Below are 15,510 nucleotides of genomic sequence, written 5' to 3'. Positions count from 1 at the left end.
AGTTCCTTCTCATGCGTTGGTATTCCCCTTTTGGGATGTGATCAATTGTTTTGTTAGGGTGACAGCTGTCTGCTCGGAGTATTGAATTGACGGAGGTTGGTTTCCGGAAAGCTTTAGTTTGTAGTTTGTTATCCTCCACATATATGGTTATGTCTAGGAAGTCTATTTGGTTAGGTGAGACATTACTGGTGGTTTGAATATTCCATCTGTTAGTGTTGATCTTGTGTATAAAATCTTTAAGTAAGTGTTCCGATCCCTGCCAGATGCACAAAATGTCATCAATATATCGTCCCCAGTAGGTTATGTGGGCGGTATATTCCGCAAAGGTGTCATCCCATAGCCAGAATTTTTCCACAAGTCCCATAAGGATGCATGCATATGGTGGTGCGTCGATTCGTCATCAAGATGGAATGGAAGCAGTACAAAAATCATTATCAACCAAATCAGTTCATTTCTTGGAATCTAATGAAATGACCCTTGAAATGCTTCACTTCTGTCTGACAAATAATGTTTTCACTTTCAATTCGAAATACTACCTACAAATCATGATGTTTTGTATAAGCCATTTACAACTTTTCTCTCCTATTTGGAGACTACATCGCCGTCTATCTACTATCCCTATCTTTGATGTGTTCTTGTGTCCTTCTTCTGCACTATACCTTTCTTTTAATTTTCGAACCCTATGTACCTATACTAGTATTAAATACTGACCTAGAGAGAGACCCACACCGAACTTTCCAATTACTGCCCAGAACTTTGAGCTGCCCTTTTGTTTTTATTGTCCTTTATATTCACCAAGACTGATTCCCCTATTATTAGCATTTTCTCTTGCATTTTTCTTTGTAAAATTCTATTCATGACTCTCAACTCGTATTTACAGCAGCAACAGATACCAGCCACATAGTAACTCTTCAGTGGCTTCCACCTTCCTTCGTACGTCAGCACTCTTTATTGTGCTGAAGTCATGCCACTCGAGTCAGAATCTATCTGACATTTTATCTCATTCGACTTCCCCGAGACCGCAGAGACTGTTTTTCCTACATCCACAGGTGAGAGAGGCCCCCAGCACCTCGTTTCCCCTTCTGGGACCATTTATCTTATTTTATGCCAATACGCAACCTTCGTACTTGCAACCGCTCTTTTAAGTCCTCGCACATTTTGGCATAATGATTTCTTTTGACCTCCAGCAGGGCGCGTCAGTTTCCCTATCTTTAACTGGCTTGTCAACGCCTCGCGCATTTTTTGACTCACAGTACTTATTTAACTTAAATCCCTCAACTATCGTTTCTCTGGAATAAGCACTTTAACGCTTCATGCAGCCGTTATTCACGTTTCCATCCCTAACTTAAATCCCAGATTATTTCATTGGTAATTGACACACTTTTTAATGTTCATAACTTTGTTTGCATAGCGCGCCAGTTCCCTAAATCACATTCCCAAATCACCACCCGGCTTTTCAGCGCGTTTCCCTTCAACTTAGCCCTTTGACACCCCTTTTTAAATGCTCATAACCTTGTTGGATAGCGCGCCAGTTTCCTTAACTATTACCCGGCTTTGCAGCGCTTTCCCCTTCGACTAAGCCCTTAATCATGCCCCTTCTGCCGCCTTTTACTCTCACCATAGATCACTAAATTAATACTTGAAGTTTCATTAGTGATCGGTTGAATTTTTGCTTTCCCTCATGCTACGTTCATAACCAATGAGGTCTTTATGTCACATGCTGATTACGTTTGCCTCATTTCGTTTGTTTTTTCCTTTTTTTTCTTTCTTTTTTGTCTTGTATTCGTTATTTGCCCTCTTTCTGGTGTCATAATTAGAATTCGTATTTTGTCTTGACTAATTAAGAACATAATTTCGCAGACTATGTCTTCATTCACTTTTCAATCACTTTTTATTTCTTGCCTTCTACAATTATGACACACATTTCCTCTTTCTTTTCTTTGAGGACATTACTAGTCCTTGGCCAACGGTACAACCACACCTTTCGCATAGCATTGTTTGTTCTGTCATGTCTATGATGGTGCGCCAAAGATGTCTCTGTTAATCCAATGATGTTATCATATCAGCCATGTCACAATGCATTCAACAAGCCATTTGTATCTACTTGTGTTGTCTATTCACATACTGTGTTTATGCATGACCATATAGCTTGTATATACATTATATTCGCCGCTCATACATTGTCTTATGTAACAACTGAATGCCGCTGCTAATAAGCCTTTACTTTTACTTTTTCTTTCCAAATTGGATCCTCATTTCTTTCCAATCATTTTCTCCTTTCCCCTTGGCATTTTCCTTTCTTTTCCTTCCCCCTCTCTCCCTCCTCTGATACTTCTCTTTGCTCCTTTGGTTTCTTTGGTTTCCTCTTCCCTCATCACCATCTGTTTTTCCTTTGGCTAATATCCTGTTCTCCTCTTTCCCTAAACTCATATTCTTGATAATTCCTTCACTATTTCACATAACTTTTACCTTCAATTTATGTTACTCCATTCTTTATTCTCACACTACTTTAGCCTTGAAAAAGCCCACGGCCAATGGGCCACTAGGGCGAAACACGTGTCGGCTTCTTGCTTTTTCTTACACAATTGATATTTGCATTCCTGTGACAAAAATACAAATAAAAACAACACAAACGATTTTCTTTCAACCAATGTTCTTGATGTTGATTATTCATTGACGTGGATCAATTAAGAAGGCACTACCCTCCACCGTTTCCTAAACCTTACCTTTTCAATGGCTCTTGGGTGTAGCCATTTACGAGTATTGTGCCACATATAAAATTGGGCCCTAACAATTGTAGCGCCGCAAGTCCAGAATTCTCCACCCATACAGCAACTCATATCCTTATCCCTCTGGCCTTTCCTGCCGTGCTACGTTGCCCTCAAACACAATATATATCATATCAAAGAAATTTGACCCTATGGCAACCTGCAGAGACCGCAGAGAACAACGCAACCGAAGAATTGATGAAATTTTCTCAACCGCAGGAACCTCGGCTCAACCGACTAAACTCAACCCTAATTCTGCGAAATCAATCTTCCAAGCTTTGGAAAAATCACTAAAGAAAGAAACCACCAAATGGTGGGAAGCTGCCAGTCTCAAAAAGTACCTTGAAGCAGAAAGAATCCCTAGAGGACTTCGGATCCTTATCTTTCCTCCAGTTGAGACCACTAAACCAGAACAGATTGTAAGATGGGAAGAGAACCTGAGGGAAGCATCAAATAATATGATACGTCAACTAATAGATATAGCAGAAGAGGAACACATTAAACACAAAAAAGAAGTAGACGAATACACAAAGAAAATAGGAGAATCCAATTGGGGTGAAATTACAACCAAAAATTACGAAATACTCAATAGAATCATTGATGAATATGAAGAAGACCTAATCCAGAGAAAAAACAGGAAATTTAGGAGAGACCAGATCGACTACCAATTAGGACGAGTTTACACTTTTGCCAAACGGTATGACAATATCCCAAAAGGCACATCAACGCCTATGACTAAACAAACATACGACACAATTACAAGCTACGAAGTTGACTCACCAGGAGTGGAAACTCCAGCCACAACATCTAAAGTAGGAGTACATTTTTTAGAGGAAGTCAGGCGACACAGACTTGGCTTTCGAAATATCACAACGCCAAGACCAGTAGCAGGAGTGATGACCAGAGCAAGGAAGAAACAAGAAACAGAACCGCAGGAACGATCAACCTAATGGTCAATACCTCGGACCATCATAACACAATTGCACAAGAGGAGATCCTCAATAGGGGTTTATCTTTTGGCCCAACGGCATTCTGGGATTTGACCAAGACCATGATAGACCTTTACAAATTCACACGAAAACTTAAGCTAATGTCTTTCTTTCATAACAGACCACTAATACAAAGGGACATGACAATACCAATCACAAGTTCCTTATCAATTAAAGATTTGGAAAACATACATTTGCTAACTTCCCTAACAGATGATCCGGGGGATCAAACAACTTCTCAGACATTGGCACAAGAATTAGGCATAGACACATCTTACCCCAACACCAGTGGGTTGACCTCGAAATCCATTTTCTGCCCCAACTACCACCGGGCAATACTATTGATCTATTCCATACAGCAGTATCCAAAGATTTAACTACTGAAAATCACAAATACCAGAAAAAGAAAAATTTCCTTCCAAGAAATTTAAGCAAAAATGAAATCAATGCACTTAAAGAACTGAAGAACCTCCCTGGAGTGGAGATCAAGGAAGCTGATAAGGGGGGCAATGTAGTCCTGTTACATACAGATGACTATAGAGCGGAAGCGCATAGACAATTAAAAGACACAACCTGCTACAAAGAATTATCCTCTAATCCGACAGTCAGAATCCAAGGAGACCTAAGAAAAAAATTAGACACGTGGTATACAAAAAATCTAATAACCCGCATGGAACGAGAGGAACTCTATATTGAACATCCAACTATGCCAACACTATATCTTCTACCTAAAATTCATAAAAATAAAACCAATCCACCAGGTAGACCAATAATTGCTGGTATTAATTCCATATGTTCTAAGTTGGGTGAATATGTTGACCATCAATTGCAACCCCTAATGAAAGACCTCCCATCATATATTCAGGACACGAAAGATATTCTTTTGAAATTAAACAACATTCCATGGAATGAGGATTGTCTCCTGGCCACGATCGATGTAGTCAGCCTTTACACCTCGATTCGTCATCAAGATGGAATGGAAGCAGTACAAAAATCATTATCAACCAAATCAGTTCATTTCTTGGAATCTAATGAAATGACCCTTGAAATGCTTCACTTCTGTCTGACAAATAATGTTTTCACTTTCAATTCGAAATACTACCTACAAATTCAAGGCAGTGCGATGGGAGCCAAATTTGCACCACCATATGCATGCATCCTTATGGGACTTGTGGAAAAATTCTGGCTATGGGATGACACCTTTGCGGAATATACCGCCCACATAACCTACTGGGGACGATATATTGATGACATTTTGTGCATCTGGCAGGGATCAGAACACTTACTTAAAGATTTTTTACACAAGATCAACACTAACAGATGGAATATTCAAACCACCAGTAATGTCTCACCTAACCAAATAGACTTCCTAGACATAACCATATATGTGGAGGATAACAAACTACAAACTAAAACTTTCCGGAAACCAACCTCCGTCAATTCAATACTCCGAGCAGACAGCTGTCACCCTAACAAAACAATTGATCACATCCCAAAAGGGGAATACCAACGCATGAGAAGGAACTGCAGCAAACTTGATACCTTTAAAGAAAGTTCGGATCTCCTAACTCAGAGGCTTCTGATTCGGGGATACCCCAAGAAACTCCTTGACAGAACGTACAAGGACTGTGAAAAGTTGTCAAGGGATGACCTGCTCAAACCTAAAGACATCACAAACAATGAGAGAGGGAACACAATCAGGTTCCTAACAGACTACCACAATGGACATCAACACATAAGGAAAGCTCTAAAAAGACACTGGTATCTCCTGACCTCCAATTCCTCATTAAACAACCAGATGGAAGAATATCCCCAAATGGGTTTCAGAAGAGCTACGAACCTCAAACAAATTCCTTGTAAATCTGAATTTAAGGACAAAAGGTCAAAACTCAAGACGAACTTTCTGACAAAACCTACTGGTTTCTACACCTGCCATGATTGCAATGCGTGCAAATTGGGAGCCAATAAGCAAACTGAATACAAACACGACCCCATTACCACCATTCGAATCAAGGATTGGATCACATGTACATCAACATACGTAATTTACATCATAATCTGCCCCTGCAACAAAATCTACATAGGGAGCACGATTAGGCCGCTCAAAATCAGAATCTTGGAACACTATCGAAACATCAACAAAGAAGAGATAGGGCCACCTTTAACTGAACATTTCCAAGAGTTTCACCCACATCGGAAGACTTTCAAATTCTTTGGACTGGAGATTATTAAACCAGCATCACGAGAAGGAAATCGTGAACTTACAATGAGACGCAGAGAGAGTGAACACATCATGCATCTTAATGCCACAACCCTGGGCCTCAATAAAGATGCAGAAATGCATTATTGGCTGTACTAATTTTCCCCGTTGTTTCTCTTGAACCTTCAATATACATAACAATACTTGGCCTTAAATAATTACTAACTCCCTTGCATGTTAGTCGCTCCTAGGCTTTCTTTGGCTAAACTTTTTGGCTGTACTAACTTTCCCCGTTGTTTCTCATGAACCCCCAATATACATAATAATACTGACCTTAAATAATAACGAACTCCCTTGCATGTCAGTCGCTCCTAGGCCTTTCATGGCTATCCTTTTTATACTATGCTGTTTCTTTTCTATTCCCTAATATATTCACAGATATCGTGTCATATTGTGTATCCCATTTGAGAACTCAAGACCTTTAACCGTACGCTATGTATGTCTCACATTATTTATAAAGTGAATCATGATGTTTTGTATTAGCCATTTACAACTTTTCTCTCCTATTTGGAGAATACATCGCCGTCTATCTACTATCCCTATCTTTGATGTGTTCTTGTGTCCTTCTTCTGCACTATACCTTTCTTTTAATTTTCGAACCCTATGTACCTATACTAGTATTAATTACTGACCTAGAGAGAGACCCACACCGAACTTTCCAATTACTGCCCAGAACTTTGAGCTGTCCTTTTGTTTTTATTGTCCTTTATATTCACCAAGACTGATTCCCCTATTATTAGCATTATCTCTTGCATTTTTCTTTGTAAAATTCTATTCATGACTCTCAACTCGTATTTACAGCAGCAACAGATACCAGCCACATAGTAACTCTTCAGTGGCTTCCACCTTCCTTCGTACGTCAGCACTCTTTATTGTGCTGAAGTCATGCCACCCGAGTCAGAATCTATCTGAATTTCATCTCATTCGACTTCCCCGAGACCGCAGAGACTGTTTTTCCTACATCCACAGGTGAGAGAGGCCCCCAGCACCTCGTTTCCCCTTCTGGGACCATTTATCTTATTTTATGCCAACACGCAACCTTCGTACTTGCAACCGCTCTTTTAAGTCCTCGCACATTTTGGCATAATGATTTCTTTTGACCTCCAGCAGGGCGCGTCAGTTTCCCTATCTTTAACTGGCTTGTCAACGCCTCGCGCATTTTTTGACTCACAGTACTTATTTAACTTAAATCCCTCAACTATCGTTTCTCTGGAATAAGCACTTTAACGCTTCATGCAGCCGTTATTCACGTTTCCATCCCTAACTTAAATCCCAGATTATTTCATCGGTAATTGACACACTTTTTAATGTTCATAACTTTGTTTGCATAGCGCGCCAGTTCCCTAAATCACATTCCCAAATTACCACCCAGCATTTCAGCGCGTTTCCCTTCAACTTAGCCCTTTGACACCCCTTTTTAAATGCTCATAACCTTGTTGGATAGCGCGCCAGTTTCCTTAACTATTACCCGGCTTTGCAGCGCTTTTCCCTTCGACTAAGCCCTTAATCATGCCCCTTCTGCCGCCTTTTACTCTCACCATAGATCACTAAATTAATACTTGAAGTTTCATTAGTGATCGGTTGAATTTTTGCTTTCCCACATAGGAAGACCCTGATGATTACTTCTAACCGGTAAGCAGTCCTCATGCTACGTTCATAACCAATGAGGCCTTTATGTCACATGCTGATTACGTTTGCCTCATTTCGTTTGTTTTTTCCTTTTTTTTCTTTCTTTTTTCTCTTGTATTCGTTATTTGCCCTCTTTTTGGTGTCATAATTAGAATTCGTATTTTGTCTTGACTAATTAAGAACATAATTTCGCAGGCTATGTCTTCATTCACTTTTCAATCACTTTTTATTTCTTGCCTTCTACAATTATGACACACATTTCCTCTTTCTTTTCTTTGAGGACATCACTAGTCCTTGGCCAACGGTACAACCACACCTTTCGCATAGCATTGTTTGTTCTGTCATGTCTATGATGGTGCGCCAAAGATGTCTCTGTTAATCCAATGATGTTATCATATCAGCCATGTCACAATGCATTCAACAAGCCATTTGTATCTACTTGTGTTGTCTATTCACATACTGTGTTTATGCATGACCATATAGCTTGTATATACATTATATTCGCCGCTCATACATTGTCTTATGTAACAACTGAATGCCGCTGCTAATAAGCCTTTACTTTTACTTTTTCTTTCCAAATTGGATCCTCATTTCTTTCCAATCATTTTCTCCTTTCCCCTTGGCATTTTCCTTTCTTTTCCTTCCCCCTCTCTCCCTCCTCTGATACTTCTCTTTGCTCCTTTGGTTTCTTTGGTTTCCTCTTCCCTCATCACCATCTGTTTTTTCCTTTGACTAATATCCTGTTCTCCTCTTTCGCTAAACTCATATTCTTGATAATTCCTTCACTATTTCACATAACTTTTACCTTCAATTTATGTTACTCCATTCTTTATTCTCACACTACTTTAGCCTTGAAAACGCCCACGGCCAATGGGCCACTAGGGCGAAACACATGTCGGCTTCTTGCTTTTTCTTACACAATTGATATTTGCATTCCTGTGACAAAAATACAAATAAAAACAACACAAACGATTTTCTTTCGACCAATGTTCTTGATGTTGATTATTCATTGACGTGGATCAATTAAGAAGGCACTACCCTCCACCGTTTCCTAAACCTTACCTTTTCAATGGCTCTTGGGTGTAGCCATTTACGAGGATTGGGCCACATATAAAATTGGGCCCTAACAATTGTAGCGCCGCAAGTCCAGAATTCTCCACCCATACAGCAACTCATATCCTAAATTCAAGACTGTCCCGGTGTTTGCTTACATCAGAGTCGGAATAGTAAATCTAACCCATCGAAAGTCCAACATGGTCCCTGTTGTTGCTTAGACTGGTGATGGTATAGTAAATCTAAACCCCCAGTACAAGAACAACACTTTCCTTCATATGTTGTTATTATGATGATGATTATTGTTTTTGTTTTGTTGTTATTATACCTATAATAATGATAATAACAACACAGTGTGTCCTTCAATCACTGCTCACATTCACTAGCAGTTCATTGACAGGCAGTTCGGAAACGTTTTATTTTCAAGTAATTTGGGTCCTCAGGAAAGGAAGCCATCAATGCTCAGCATCTTCCATGTTCAGAAGCCACACTAGGTATTTCTTGATTACAATTTCATTGAGAACTGGGTTTTTGCGAAAGATATTAAATAATTCCAATGAATTTACGGGTGAAAGTTTGTGACCTATAAGGAATTCTATTAGTTGCAATTGATTTTTCAGAACATGTGTAGTTATATTTATGGATTTTTAATAAATCTCAGGCAAATCATCCTCAGTTGAAAATGCTGACAAAACTATGTGAAATTAAGCATTTAGTTGGACGACCAGTATAAAAATGCCTGAATAAGAAAGTATGCAAAAACCAAAACACAACTAATAATAAAATGTACAGGGCTATATAAAATTGCACACTGGATGGCGGCACAGTTTAACCAAATTCATATAGAGGACCTTCATCGTCCAAAAAATGGTCACTGTGACTTGCTCTGGAAAGGAGAACGTGAAGAGCATTATGGTTGACTCCCACAAGAGCCGGCCCAAACAGCTTGCCTGCAGTGTTGGACTGGTCTACAAGGCAATCGGGCAGTGGGTTGGTCTGACAAGTCAGTGTGTAGGCCAGTTTTTTGGCTGCTTGTGGACCACTTTTATGGTCTGCTTGGCTGGTTTTTACAGTTGATTTCTCTGATGCTGTCACAGACATTGCCTGCAGCAAGCAGAAATGCATGCAGTCTTTTCTACCTTTCAAAACACCTATACGGTGCGTCTTCACAAGTTCAAAACAGGCCCATTTGCCATTTCCATTTCCAAATGTGAGACACATTTTTAGCTATTTGATTTAGTAAAAAGGACTGCTTTTATTTTGGTTCCCAGACCTACTTTCTGTCCCAGTAGGACCCTGACAACCCGTAAGCACTTCACACCACCATGCTGGTCCTGCTGCACAGATGCAACATCATAAGATGCGCTGATTCTTCCAACAACGTCCAGGTCAGAGCAAGAAGATAGTATGACAGCTGAAGGGAAAATCAAAACACATTAGTTCCAACTTTAGACCAACAGGTGGCGCCATTTTAAAAGATTGTACTGTTTTTTTAATGTCAAATCCCTCTGGCTATCTAAACTGCAATTCTCAATTTTCAACTCTTCCAAATGTCCAGTGATTGAATAATGCTCCCACCAGCTTCGGCTGTAAACTTATTTCACAAATGGATCACCATAAAACCAGTCAGACGTCCTTTGTGTGAGCAGCGCTGGTATTTTCGGTATATCAGAAGTGCTTCCAAGGGGCTTATTAGTTCAGGTTGTAACCTGTCATGAATTCACCGACTCTTTTTTTAAATTGCCCTTTCACTTCCCACTCAATTAGTCTTTGGGATTATTAATTAATCCCAGGTACAATCACAATCGCAGAGGATATTCTGTTGTGATAACATTCTGCAAGCCATAATGCCATTTCGTGCTAATTAGTAATAGATCACACCATGGTGTCAAAGGAAGCAAATGCTTCTTTTCTGATTGGAATGTCTAAAAGACAGGTCTGCCCTTTGCAAGCACAGGGATGATGGAGCACCATGTTTTTGACTGAAGAGGCACAGGTGCAGCAGATTGGAAGTATCTGTCACGGTGAAGGGGGGCTGGGGGAGCAGCTGAACAGACTAGTTTATCACCCAATAGCCTTGCAAAGTCATAAACGGATGCCACAGCCTAGCTGCCCAGTTTTTGGCGTTGACAAAATAAGAGAGGACTATAATAGACATGGGGGCAGATTTACAACCCCGTGCGCCACTTTTGCGCCGCCGTTCCGTCACTTTTGTGACGCAGCGGCGGCTAGCACCATGCTGCGACAGATTTACAACGTGACGCATCTAGGGAAATGCGTCACGTTGTAAAGCCCTGCGCCAGATGTAGGCGTTCCTGCGCAGGGGGGGGCATTCCATCGCAGGAACGCCTCCTAAAAGTGGCTGAGTGAAATCTACAAGACTTTTAGGCCCATGCTGCGTCAAAACCCTGCGCCTGCGTGAAGCAGGTGTAAGGATTGATGCAGCATTCACAAGATAGGGCCCCCCAGAGCTTTGCTGGAGCTGCGTCGTGCTTGCGATGTAACTCCAGCAATGCGCCACTTTTACGGCACAGATGCGTCACGCATCTGTGCCGTTTTTGCCCCATGGTGCGCCGCATTGTAAATGCGGCGCATCCATGGTGGCGGAGCTGTGGCGCACAATAACTGGCGCATCCCTGCTGATATGCAGGGATGCGCCAGTTATTGTAAATATGCACCATGGTCCCTCCTGCAAGCATCCAAAGAAGGGAAAGTGCATGTCACGTGAGGATTCGCCTCAACAAGGTAGGTTTGCTGAACTCTTAATGCAAAGATTGTCCATTGACACATCAAACTGTTTTTATTCTTTTTTTCCTCTATCAGGAACATATTTTTTTATTGGTGGTGGAAGCTCTTCCTCTGCACAGTCATGTCATATGGGGTATTTGGGGATCTTTTCAACACCAGTAACACACTTAAAGCAGTTTACGTGTGTAAATGTAATGGAAAACCAATTTGTAAATCTAAGGCCTAAGAGTGCGCACTGTTCTCATGATGGACACTAAGCTAACGCCATCTGCAATGCAACAAACAGGTTTCTAAGCCTACCAGATTCCCTGACTCAAGATCTACCACCTGACAACAGATTGTGTGTTTGGACCACCTACGTTTTTTTGTTGTTTTTCACTTTATTTTTCCCTTTCCACAATACAGTACATTACACATGTGTTACTCACTGCAATATATCAATATAAAAATGCCTTTTTAGTGCCATACAAAGAACAATAAAATACATAGACTTCAATCCTTGTTCAATATCCAACCAGTCCGTCTCTGACAGCAATGTGCCTTTTGATGCGATCCTGCAAGCTTCGGAATTTACCGCCGTGTCCCCATTTAAATTTGGAAAAAGCTACTAGCCTCCAATACAATAAAGTATAATTACCAGTATGTACATCAAATGTATTCATCCACAGTGTTGTACTCTACGCCACACCTGTGGGGACAATTCCATCTAACTGTTGCAATGTGGGGGAGTGTTCAATTTGTTAAAATAAGCCTTAAAGGGCCCCCATATGTCTTTTTGTGCGTGACGCAGGAGGTTGGGTATCTGCATACAGTTCACTATTCGTATTGCAATGGGCTAAGCTCTGGAGCCAGGCCTTAGATGTGGGCACAGCTTTACAACCCCATTTAAGAGCTATCTCTCTCTTTGCGAGTAAAAAAGCCATGGCAGTAAATTTACGAACACTCTTGGGGAAACCCAGCACACATCCCAAGAGAGCGGATTCAGGGGAAGGTGTTACCCCCAACTCTATCATCTTAGTTACTTAGTAGCAAACTGAATGCCAGTAAGCTCCAATCTTCACACAGTTCCAAACAAGATGTGCAAAATCAGCATGTGGAGCCCAGCATTTACGACAGGAGTGTGGTCTATCTGGGTCAATGTTGTGTATTCTTTCTGGGGACATGTAAACTCTCCATAGGAATTTAAAATGCAGTAACCTGTGTCGACTGTTTAAGGAAACTTTTTTGATTTGTGCGCAGCAAAATTCCCAATGTGAGTCTGATATTGGATGCCCTAAATCCCGCTCCCACGCCTTCCGAATCTTAGCATCTTTGCTGGGGAGTATGGCCATACTCGCTTGGGACATTTGAGCGACTAACCATTCGCCTCCAGGGATTGTAATCACTGTGGTTAATGGGCCAAAAGCAACAGGTTCAAAGGGAAACTCAGCAAACGTCGCCCTAAGCACACATCGGACCCGGTTAAGAATTAAGTGGTCCATGAATGTAGCCTCACTGAATCTACCCTCTTCAGTTGCTGAGAAAACATGGCCTTCGGTAAAGAGGTCTCCAAATTTACTTATTGAGAATTTAGTTAATGTGCGCTGCACTAGCTTTTCCTGCATGATGGGTATCCATGGGTTATTTAATATCAAGATGTCCGGAGGGTACAGTGCAGTCATAGTGGTAACTCGAACCAGCTTCCGCCATGCCCAACTGGTGGTTGATACGGTTTGAATGTCACGGGGGTCTTTTGGGAATCCCTTAGGTAATATTGTGAGTAGCATTGCAGGCAACACTAGATCTGCCTCAGGCCGGGTATAGGGAAGTCGAGCATTGGATGATACCAAGAATGTGCAAAACTGCACTGTGCTACCAAGTAATACATTTGAAGGCTAAGCACCCCAAATCCCCCTCTTTCATAAGGCAATGTCATGGCATCCCAACTGACCCTGGGCCTCTTACCGCCCCAGTTTAGTGGGATCAAGTGAGAACAGAGCGTAAGAAAAAAACTATTAGGAAGTGGGATCGGAATGTTGTTAAAAAGATACAAAAATCTCGGGAGGACTATCATTTTTATCAATTGCACTTGGCCTGCGAGGTAGAGGGGGAGGCATAGCCATCTGTCTATTTGTGACTCGAGGTTATGCATTGCAGGACCATAGTTCAATCGGACAATTTGGTCTGTGTCCATGTGAATGTGGCTGCCCAAAATCCATGTTGAGTCGGTGCACCAATCAAGAGGGAACTCGCAATCCCATTTCTTGGTGCATAGAGTGATGGGAAAGATGACTGATTTGCCCCAATTGATGCCCAGGCCGGAATACCCTCCAAAATGAATAATCTCCCTGATAAGAGGTTCTAAACTTTTCTTCTGTAGAGAGCACATAAAGGATAATATCATCCGCATAAGGGAGATGAGTAGAGGGCCCGTCCTAAACTGAAGTCCTCTATGCAAATGGCACTCTTGAAAGTGTCTAACCAGGGAGTCCATAGCTAGGATGAAGAGCAATGGAGAAAGCGGACACCCCTGTCTAGTGCCACGAGAAAGGCGAAAGGACTGCGATATTGTACCATTCAGTCGAAGTCGGGCAGTGGGCACATGATATACTATTGCGGTGAGGGCAATAAATCCATTTGGCATGCCCATTTTGTGCATCACTGCCAAGAAGAATGCCAGTCCAACTAATCGAAGGCCTTTTCAGTGTCGAGTAGTATTGTTGCTGCTGCCACCTCCAGCGATATTCTGTGTAGAACCGCAAATATTGTCCTCAAATTGAGGGCGAGCAATCTATGAGGGATAAAGCCCGATTGGGCAGGGGAGATTATCCGATCTAATAGCAGGGCTAACCGCATCGCTATCATTTTCGCCAAGATTTTATAATCAAGGTTCAGGAGTGAAAGAGGCCTACATGACCCACAAGACGTCGGTTCCATTCCAGATTTGGGAAGCAATATGATTACTGCTTCACATAATGTAGGGGGCAACTCTCCACACTCCAAGGCCTCGTTATAAACATCAAGTAAGCTCGGAGCTAACAGATCTTTGTATGCCTTGTAGAAATCCCCTGTGAAACCATCTAGTCCAGGGGCCGTGGATCCATTCATGGCGTCTATCGCACTAGAAATCTCTGCCGAAAAAGGATCCGCGAGGAACTCTTGCATTAATTTGACTAGCCAGACTAAGGCAATCTCTGATAAATAGCCCTCTTGGTCCGAACTGTTACAATCCCCCCGAGATGTGTACAGATTGGTGTAGTGTGACAAAAATGTGCCACGTATGTTGGGGGTGCTCGTAAGAAGCTGGCCTGTCGAAGAACGAATCTCAGTTATGTAAGCATGGCCTGATGGGGGTTTCATGAGACAAGCCAATGTACGCCCCGGTCTGTCACCCTCTCCGTAGCAGCGGGCGATGCTATACTTTGTTAAAAAAAGAGTTTCCCGTTCTGCGACCTCCCTAAATTCAGTCATTTAGGCCAGTCGTTTGTTATACCTAGTTGTATCAGGTCGTACAATCTGTTTATTGTCTAATGTGTCCAATCTCTGTTCAATGCCAGCTATCGTGGCTCTAAGATCTTTCAAAACCCCCGCATGCTTAGAAATGCATACGCCATGCATGTAGGCCTTCAAGGCTTCCCAAAGTGTGGCCCATCTGGCAACGGACCCAGTGTTAAGTTCAAAGTAATCTTCTATAGCCGCTCTAAGCTTTGAATGAAAGAGATTGTCCAGCAAGGTGCATCCAGGGAATCTCCACTTCCTCTCAATGCCCTCCGGACGAGGAACAGAGAGTTCCAAAACCACTGGGGAGTGGTCCGAATATGTTCTGGGAAAGAGTTTGATAGCTTTATACCAGGTGACTAAATTAGGGGTGACCAGCCTATAGTCTAATCTGGTCCAAGTGTCTTAGTGGGCTACATAATGAGAGTAGGCAGACTTGTTTGGGTGATGCTGACGCCAAACATCAATCAACCCAGTGGAGTCGCTCAGGTCCGACAGATCTCGACGTGCATGTGGCTTAGTGTCTGGGGACCTAGAGGAGCTATCTAAAGTTGTATCCATCAGCAGATTTAAGTTCCCCCATGCA

This window comes from Triturus cristatus, chromosome 10, assembly GCF_964204655.1.
Source record: "Triturus cristatus chromosome 10, aTriCri1.1, whole genome shotgun sequence".
NCBI lineage: Eukaryota > Metazoa > Chordata > Amphibia > Caudata > Salamandridae > Triturus > Triturus cristatus.
This window is presented reverse-complemented; position numbering follows the sequence as displayed.